We start from the raw sequence: 9,691 nt of genomic DNA, 5'->3' as shown, positions 1-9,691 counted from the left end.
CCGGAGATCAAGGATGGAGAACGAAACCCCCAGCAGGTTGGGGTTGCTGGGTACAGGGAGGGATGTGGCTAGGCTCCCCTTTTTCCCCCTGCCATCACCCGTGTTCTTGCAGGGCATGGTGGCCCCCACGTTCCCAACATATCCCTTGTCCCTGTCACGGAGTCTGATGGGGACCCCAGTGCGCTGCAATAAGCTGGCCAGGACCCCGGGGTCAAGATGTTGCAGGAGGTCAGGAGTGTCCTGAGAATGGAGGACATTAGGTCCGGAGAGAATACTGCACTGCTGGGCAGCGTATACCAGCTCGAACCTGCTTAGGTCTCTTGCACCCTAGAGCTGGGATCCTCACAACGCCTTCATTTCTGTGGGTTCTCAGCAAAACAACCAAGCTGAGCTTCCTCGGACGTGATGGGTTGCTCCCGAAGGCAAATGTGGGGTCTTTCACAAGGAAAGAGGGGGACGTCTGGTGGGAAGGACTCTCACACTCACTCCTTGCTGGGACACATACAGGTTCTCAGCACACAGTGTGCAAGGATGTTGCCATCACTTCTTCCATTTTCTAGCTTACTTTCCTTCCTAGATACCTCTGGTGGTTGTTCCTTTCTCACCAGGCTGTCAAAGAGCAGCACCAACCCCATAACCATGACAGGTCACCCATAAAAATCTGATGACATCCCCAGATCCTCCAGAGCTAGCGATGAGATAGAGCTAGCTCCTGCCCCAGCCCCTCACTGGAGAGCCAACCTGAAGGTGCTTCAGTGCTAAGTCTGCACGGCTGTGACCCAGGGAACCAACCTCAAGGGATTTCCAGAGCATTTCCAGCCCCTGTAGCAAATCTTTGTTCTTCACAGACTGTAAGAAAGACCCCACAAAACCCCTGGCTGGCACCACATGAAGCATAAGGGAAGCAGTCCCAGGGATGGTGCTGAGCATCCAAGCTAACACACTCAGAGCAAAGCTGCAGGGCTGGCTGCTGCCCTTGCAGACCTGGCTAACAGCATAGGACCATTTCCCTATGAACGTAGCTCTGAAACCATAGTGTGGTTCCAAGGAAAACCTCACTAGAGCCCACTGAGGAGTCTTTACAGAATGGAACTGAGAGTGGGAATGGCTGCAAGTCAATGGGATCAAACTTGTGGCAGGCAGAGGTGCTTACAGGTGTCTGTGTGCATAACAACCTCTTAAGCATTCTCCTACCTTCCTTCTTTCTCTTAATCATTACCCACTCCAGAAAAAGGGGCTCAGATAATCTTCCTCACGTGATGCCTTTTTCCCTTTGGAAGAGAGAAACGTGTGTGGCTTTTTCTTGGATGCTGAGAAAACCCAAAGGAGAGCCTAGCAAACTAACATCGAGTTCCTGCTTCCTTGACCAAAGCAGCAGCAGGTGAACATCGCACCTTATAATATGGAGCAAGTTCTCCCCCCAGGAGACACCCCAGCTCCCAAGCCAGCGGATGCCCATGGCCCACTGGAGGCAGAGTAAGCGCCGTGGAGCTCACATTTTCTTACATGTCCCCAAGGTCTGGGTGAGCAGAAGAGTGTCTGAGTCCCCCAGTCCCAACTGTGGCAAGAAAGGGAGCAAATCAGGAAGGGACTTCAGTAACGCAGAGGGATGCAGACTAGCGTTGGTCCCACTGCTCGCTGTCCCCATCAGGAGATGCTGCCACCTGCTAGGCAGGAGCCGGGTCCCGTCTGTGCCCTGTTGGAAGAGCTGTGGGTGCCTTGGCCCCAGACAGGGACATCCCAAAATATGTGGGCCTGGCTCAAAGGAGCACGTACCAGACACACAGTTTCTGCAATCTGCAGTCTCAGTGTCTCCTTCTATTTAAATGGTGGGCAAGTTTTTTTCCCCCATTCTGCCTTTTTCTAGTTGTCGCTTGTTGTCTCCTTTGCTTCTGCCTCCTCTTTTTGAATTCTCTTTCCCTGTATGTAGCCCTTTTTTTCCTGTTTCCAGCTCTCCCTTGCAACACTGATTGCAGGTGCATGCTCATACACCCTTTTCCAAGTCTTTTCCGTCCGTGTTTCATCTCTTTCCTCATGCTATGAAGAGGGAGAGACAGGAGAGCGAGCTGTAGTAGAACATATCTGTAGGGCAATGGCAGAGGTGTGATGCTTTCTGTTCAGCTGAGGTGAGAGGACACAAAGAGAGGGAGGAGAAGAGGCCATCTTTGTTTCAGGAGTCACTGGGCTGGGCAAGCTGGACAAAGAGCAACACCACAGGAGCAGGGGGCCCTGCTCAGTAGGGTTTCACTGGGAGGACCACGTTGGTGGGACACCAAAGGCCACCTCCACTGAGGTGACCCCCGTTCACTGCACCCATGGGAAGTGGAGGAGTAAGAGGGGAGAGTGTGTCTGCAGGAGGGGAGTGGGGAGAAACATGACAGGCAAATCGGCTTGGAGGGGGCCTAAAAGACCAGAGGACGCCCATTGGGAAGTTCTGGTGTCCCCAAACCATGTCTGCTCTTAGGGGTAGGTGAGGAATCCCCTGTGTGCCCCAAAGACCTGGCGTGGCTGCACCCCAGCAAGCTCCCCATCTGCGAGACAGGGCCAGCTTTTGTCCTGTGCCCAGCCCGGGGGCACAGCACTGGTATTGTCCCGGGACCGCCTGGGAAAATGGGAGGGGTTCCCCATGAAACCTTTCCACAGAGCAAAACAGCGTCAGAGCCGGGCCTTGGGGGGGCGGGGGGGGGGCCGGGGCAGACACCAGAAAAAAAACACACACACAACGGGCAAACAATACCGGCAGTGTGCTGAGGGAAAGGGAGACCCATGAATTGGGAGTTTGATAAGGATTTTCTCCCGCGCGCGCCCGCTCTCTCAACAGCCCCTTCAGTTTTCCCGGCACCCCCCTCCTTCCCTTGCCTGCTCGCTTGTTTGGGCCTCAAACAGTGCGCTGCCTTTGTTCGGGATACAGGTGAACGGCCATCATGTGATGCACGCACACGCGCGCGCGCACATAAAAAGCTTTTTCAGAGCGCCCGGCTCGCCTCAGACCCGAAGACGGGAGAGGAGACCCGGGCCGGGAGCAGCGGGGACGGCGGCGCTGCTCCATCCCGCTGCAGCACCCCGTCCCGCGGAGGTGGGCCTGCGGGGAGATGCGGGGCGAGGCCGGGGGGCCGCGGGGGTCTTGACCCTGCCGCCTCCTCGGGAGGCAGGCTGGCACGGGCTGGCTCCGGGTGTGGGGTGGCCGTGCTGGGGACGGGGTGCAGAAGGTCCCCTTCACCTCGCGTGGCTCGGGGGGAGGCGCTGAAGCTGAGCCCTCGTCCCTCCCCGGCTCCCACGTGGGATGAGCGTCCTTGTATCCTCGCCGGCCTGAGGTTCCTCGGTCCCACCATGGCTGGAGGGGAGGGGAAGAGACAGCTGGTGAGGAGGAGGAGGAGGAGGAGGAGGAGGAAGCCCTTCTGCTGGAAATGGGGGACCTCAGCCCCTAAGGGAGAGCTAGATGGGTTTGCTCAGTCCCATCAGCCAGGAGGGAGAAAGAGAAAGGAGGAGGACCAGGGCGGTTCTGGGAAGGCTGAGGATGGTGGAGATGTTTGGCACCTGCTGGAAATCCCCCTGCCCCAGTCAGCAATAGTGTATCAGACCTCCTCGGTGAGGGCTGCATGTCCCCTTTGGTGTGGAGATGTGGCAGGGCCCTCTCACGTCTCATCACCATGATCATGGAATAGCTGGGGAGACATGTAGCTCAGTCCTGGGACAACGTGGAGGCCAGTGAAGGCAAGGTTTTGGCAGCGAAGGGATGGCCAGGTGGCCAGCTGAACCGTCCAGAGAGGAAGGCATGAACGAATCAGAAAAAAAATGGCAAGGTTTCAACCGGTTACTCTTTTTATTTGAAGGTCGCCTGAGTGTGATAGGAAAAGCAGCGAGGAGCAAAGGGAGAGGCAAGCATTTCATCATGACTCTCAGAAAATCTATGGGTCTGCAGATGGCCTCACTCGTGAGACATCATGGGACTTGATTTATGGAGGCTGTGTGAGATCAGGACCAGGCCTGATGCTTGCCAGGGCACCCGAAGCCAGCCCTGTCTCCTCTGCTTCCTCACGCCTTTCTCTCTGAAATCCTCCCCGATCTGATATCAGCGGGCTCCCAGCATTCGGGTCATTTTCAAGGACTTTCCATGAACAGGAGAAGTGGAGAGGCCCTAAAGCCCACGTTCCCTGGTGCTACGGCAGCCATGATCTCCTGTTGCAGGGGACAAAAGCATGAAAGCCACCCCAAATTTGATCAGCCACCACTGTCAGCATGACCAGAGCCCTTCAATTTGTAAGTGTCCTTGCAACGGGGAGCCGGGCACAGGAACCACAGCCAGGCTCTGGCCTTCATCAACCCTCATCAGTTTCACCTAAAGCTTCCAGTATTGGTCCTAGATCCTCCCAGGTGACTCTTTGCTTTCACCATCAGGAGGCTCAGTAAAGAGCAAGGCAGCCCGAGGAGGAAGGAGATGGTATGGGTCACTCAGAAAAATCAAAGAGCTGCCCGTGACCCGTTCTGGGTCCGTCGGCACCGCATCGGGAGGCACATGGTGGCTGCAGGAAAGGCAGAGGGGGGCTGTGGATGCAGGAACCTGCTTCGCTCTGCTGTGGCCATGCAGGCATTGCTGTGGACACGCAGGAGACTAGGCTCAGCAGCGTTATTTTCTCTAAAGCAGTGGATTACGGTGCCAGCTGCTTTGGAGAGAAGGTGCAGGAACCCTCCTGGAAAGCAAAGGGGACAAGCACCTCTGAGCACCACAAAGACCCTGGGGCAGCTCCTGACCCATCGTCTTGGATAGCCCAAGGCTCCCCAGGCACAGGAAGGACTTCCAATGCCACACAAGTCCTCCCCATTGTCCCTGGGATCAAAGAGGAGCGAGGCAGGGCAGGTCTGTCTGCTACCTGCTTTGATGGGTGGCAAGAGCCTCCCTGGCTGTTAACCCCCTCGTCTCCTGCTGGAGAGGCCAGGTGCGATTCCAAAAAGTGACCGCCCCAAAAAGCAAGCACTGAAGGGGCGAGGAGCTGGGGGAAGGAGGTTTTGCTTTTTCTTGGGGGGAGTCTTCCACGTCCAGTGTGATACAGTGCAGGAGCCAGGTGCTCTTGGGCTGCGTGTCCAAGGAGGGATGCTTGGAGGGGAGGAGAAAGGAATTGTGTACTCTTGGGCTGAATGATGAGAAAAGGGGATCCTCCCAAGGCGTAGTAGCAGTGCTGGGTGACTCGGGTGGGCTCGTTCAGTGGGGACCAAGGTGGCTCTGGGGGGATCTTCAGCTCCGCCAGCCCGCTGGCAGCAGGGAGGCTCCCGGGGAGCCAGGGGAAGGGTTAAGTCGCGAAAGCTTCAGCCCGCTGCCTTGGCCCCTGTAATTCCTCCAGAGAGTAGGACTGGGAGAACAAGGAGCCCATTCTGTTCGCAGGAATTAATAGCAAGGAGTCATCTGGGGTGTCATTCAAGCCCTGATCAGCTCCCGGAGGAATGTGAGGGAGAGCGAGCGAGGGAGCACGGCCCCAGGCCGAGGCACCAAAGCCAGGGCAGGAGCGCTTGTGCTGGTAACCAGAGCTACCAGCCGGCATTCGGGCGGCGGGACCCCAGCCTCTGCATCCCCTCTGCCCTGCGCACCCTTTCTCAAAGGGCCAGCTCCTAATTTGGGGGCTCATTTCCAGACCTTTTGTCCCTTGTTCCCCGTTTGTTTCATGGCAGGGGAAGATGTCCCAACCCATCACCGCCACCACCTCCCTTCCACCAAGCTGCAAGGGCTATCAGGAGAGCTGGGATTTGTCCTCACCAGCAAGCTTGCCCACAGAGAGGGTCTCCAAGGAGCCCATAAGTGCATCTGGGGATGTGGGGTAGCTCAGGGGACTGCAGAGTTCAGTGCTGAGCCCTTTGCCACCACATCAGCTCTCCCAAAGTGACTGTGGGCACTGCAGTTTCTGCAACGAAAGACCAGGCTGGCAAATGAGCACATCTGCATTTCATCGCGCTGCTTCGTGGCCATGCAGGGAGGCTTGAAAGCACTGTGTGGTGACACCACAACGCTACCTGTGATGGCAACCGGCAAAAAAGATTTTGGCCACATCCCTACTGGCCTGAGAAGGGGATCTCAGAGTGGCCCACCTACCTCCTCTCTGTCTGGCTGCATTGCAGGTGGCCTGTATGTTCACGCCTGGTGGCACAAGGTGTCCTAGGGCTACTGTGATGCACCCAGATTGTCTCTGCAGGACCACTATATGGCCGATGGGTTATTCAGGGCAACCTTTCGGGCCAGCCCTAGGTGTGTGCACGGCCGCAGGGCTGACTGTGAGCACAGCTCACCAGCACGGTGTTGAGCACAGGCTGGGTAGGTGGCGACCCATGGGAAATGTGAACAGAGCCCTGCTGGAATACACGGGTTGCTTTTGCTGGCCCACATTTTGCAGCCGAAGTGCATCTCACCAAAGCTTTTCCTCCTCCCCATACACACCGGGTTGGTGTGAAAATGGTTTTAAGTACTAGCTCTGCATCTCAGCATCCTGCAAGAGATGCACGGTGCCTCCAGGATGGACTCCTCCGCCCCCTCCCCATCCCCATCCCACCACCACCACCACCACAATGAGCACCCCTTGTTGTAGAGGGGTTAATAAATGATGCAAGAAAGGAGCCCTTTAATGCACAGTGACCTCTGGCCTTTCATAAATCACAGTGTTGGGCTGTGAGTGCGCGGGGGGCGCGAGGCAGTGGGGGGAGATGATGGGAGGGGGTCCATGCAGCTGCGCCACGGAGTTGACATTGTTCCCACCATCACTAAAGTGCAACAAATCCCTCTATTGTGTTCCTGGTTTATCTGGTTCCTCTTGTTTATTAGCAGAGGTTGTTTGGCGCTGGCTCCAGCCCTGGGCGGGTGGAAAGAGTGTTGGCACGCACCAGAGGAGGGAAGGGAGGGAGTGGGGGGGACCGGGACGGGAGGACGAGAGCAGCTCATCAATGGCTGTATTGTCCCATCTTTTTTGTTGCTCCTGTAATGATATGTTCGAAAAAGGAGATTAAATAAAAAAAAGAGAGAGAGAGAGCAAGAGAGAGAGAGGCGGGGGGAGATGAGAGAGGGAGAGAAAGACAAACTGCACTGAAGGATGGGGTAGGAATGGCCAGTCTGGGCTCGCAGCGGATGCTCCCGCAGCTGGGGAGGATGAGTCGGGATGGAGCCGCGATGGGGCTGCTCCGTGCCTTTATGCTGCTTATTCAGGTCAGGAGCCATCAGCCCCAGCGGCTGGGGCTGCGCCCACCCGTGCCAACTCTATTCATGGCCAGCAGGGAGGATGGGGTGGTGGGGACGAGGGGCTGGGGGCAGCAAGAGGGGGGAGGAAGGCTGTTCTTCGTGTCCTTCGAGGCTGAACTGGCCTTTGTACAGCAGATGCAGTCGGGGCACAGCATCTTCTCAAAGCACCGGCACTGTCCTTCATCCCACCCGGGCAGCTTTCCCCCAGCCCACCCACCCATTGTGAGAAGAACCAGGGCCCCTTCCCAAATCAGTAAAAAAAATTCTTGCTTACACTAGGATCCCCCCTCTAAAACTGCCCACAGAGAGCTCCGCTGCTTCTCATAGGGGTCCGTGGGGCAGTGATAGAAGATGATGGTGCTTTGGTCTCAACCTTTCCTAAAGCTAGATGACGAAAGTGCTGTGGCCACCAGGGCTTTGCTAGGTGTCACTCTGCTTGTTGCCACCTGTGGAGCTGAACCCAAGCAAACGTCATGGAGAAGCGCACAGCCAAAACCCCACCGTAACCAGCTGTACTGAGATAAGAGTGAAATTTATTGAGATAAGAGTGAAACCCTGTCCGAGGTGCTCAAGGGTGTTTTTATTTCACCTCAAGCCGCTTTTATCCCAAACACAATGGGATACCCCAACCACATTTCTGCTCCATTGTCTCCACCATCCCAGAGGTGCTGGGCACGTTGACCCGGACACGTGGTCAGGGAAGGAATCCAGGTCACCAGCTCTCAGGACTGACCACTGGCCAAGCATCCCGTGCTCATACTTAACCAAACCTCAGCTTTCTCCGACTATGCCTGCCACAGCACACTTACCACTAATGAAGATTTCTACCAGGAAAGCTGGGCAAATAATGTAAGCTCTAGTTCAAAACCAGAGATTAAAAAAAAAAATGTGGAGGAAATCATTGTGGTTGAACCAATAAAGACTTTTTTTTAATATTTTTTTCAAGGCATAATTCAGAGATTGAAACATTCTGCTGAGCTTGAAATAGCTTTTAATTTGAATAAGCTTTTAATTTGTGGTTATTAGGCTCTTGTGTCTGACCGCTTATCTTTCAACCTGGGTCAAGACTTAAATGCAAAACGCTGGTTTGAAATGAAATGTCAGAAATTCCCTTTCAAAATGTCCATTCACAACATTTTGGCATTTAGAAAACAGAATAATTCAGAAAGATTGCCATGAAATGAAATATTTTGATATTTTAAAAATCCCCCTCCCACACTCGCCTTCCAGCCAAAACCGCTTGCTGCATTAGGCCTGGATATGCGAACGTTTTCATTCCCCTGAAATCCCATTTCTTGGCAAATTATTTGCCAATAAACACTTGCCTGGTACCCCTCTTCCCCACCTTCAGGTGATGCCACATCCCTGGGAGGCCTTAGGGTCTCCACACCGCTGGACTCATGGTGTCCCCGACTCTCATCTTGCCACAAGCGATGTGGGGACTCATGGCAGGCCTGCCTTTAGGCTCCCTGAAAATTGGGAGTGAGGCCTAGCACGGGCCCAGCCGTAGCTCTGTGGCCTTAGGAACCAAGGCTTAAACTCATGTAACTCGGTCACACATGTTTGTAGAGTTGCTGCCCAGGTTGTTTCTAAAGGGACGTGTGAGGAGCTGGATGTCAGGGCTGTGAAGGTGTGCTGCTGCAGAAGTGGAGGGGAGGAGAGCAGGGGACAGGACGGACTCTGCCGTATCACAGATACATGGCAATGTACGCAGTGTGGCTCCTTTTCACCTGAGTGGGAAACGAAGCACGTCACTGCTGAGAAATGCTGCTGGCTTGATCAAAGGCAACATTTTCCCTCCCCTATTCTCCTCTGTACACACCACATGAGAGAGCAAACCATCCCAATGGCCACGCAGAGGTGAGCCAGGTAACAACAACAGGAGTTTAGAGTTGTCACCAGCTTCCCAAACACTCATTTCAGGAGCAGATCAGCTCCCACCTCCTCCTCTGCCCATCACATGCCTTTGCCAGAGCAAGTCTGATCCAATTCTCCCTCACAGGAACCCTCCTCAGACCTAGAGCTGGCTTCCCCCAGTCAGGTGCTACTCCATATCCAGCAGGTACCTCCATGGGAGGACTCTGTCAGCCAAATGATCTTCATCTCACGTCTCTCTTGAATGAATAATTCCCACCAACAGCTGGTATTGTGCAGGTAAAACATCCAGGCACACTTGGCCTTCACTTCCTTCAGTCCTGTGAGAGAAGGCTTGTTGGTTTTCTGGGTTACCTGAAGAGTTATATTGCCCTCCTTGGAAGAATCTTGTCACAAAATTAATATAACAGCAACCTGGAGACAGAGTACAGTTTACTTCTGCCGGCTGGAATGGGTGGCAACATCAAACCTGCATCTGAGCTGGATGACGAGATGAACAAATATCAATCCCTCCCTGGACACCCAGGTCCCAGACATGCTGGCGGTGGGCCTGGCTCTGGTTTCAGTGGCATCCCTTGGGGCAGGAACAGGACCATGGCA

The 9,691-nt window shown here is 54.9% G+C and overlaps 1 long non-coding RNA gene across 1 annotated transcript; it reads left to right on the top strand.

The window, feature by feature from the left end:
* Window positions 1-2,961: 2,961 nt before the first annotated feature.
* LOC308176682 lies at window positions 2,962-5,626 on the top strand. The gene is made up of 2 exons (XR_013938474.1): window positions 2,962-3,076; window positions 3,834-5,626. It is a non-coding gene; the product is annotated as an uncharacterized lncRNA (long non-coding RNA).
* Window positions 5,627-9,691: the final 4,065 nt, after the last annotated feature.

The sequence above is a fragment of the Anser brachyrhynchus genome (genome assembly GCF_964034855.1).
Source record: "Anser brachyrhynchus genome assembly, chromosome: 1".
In the NCBI taxonomy this organism is placed as follows: domain Eukaryota; kingdom Metazoa; phylum Chordata; class Aves; order Anseriformes; family Anatidae; genus Anser; species Anser brachyrhynchus.
The sequence above is the reverse complement of the archived record's forward strand: the minus strand, read 5'-3'. Positions and strand labels throughout refer to the sequence as shown.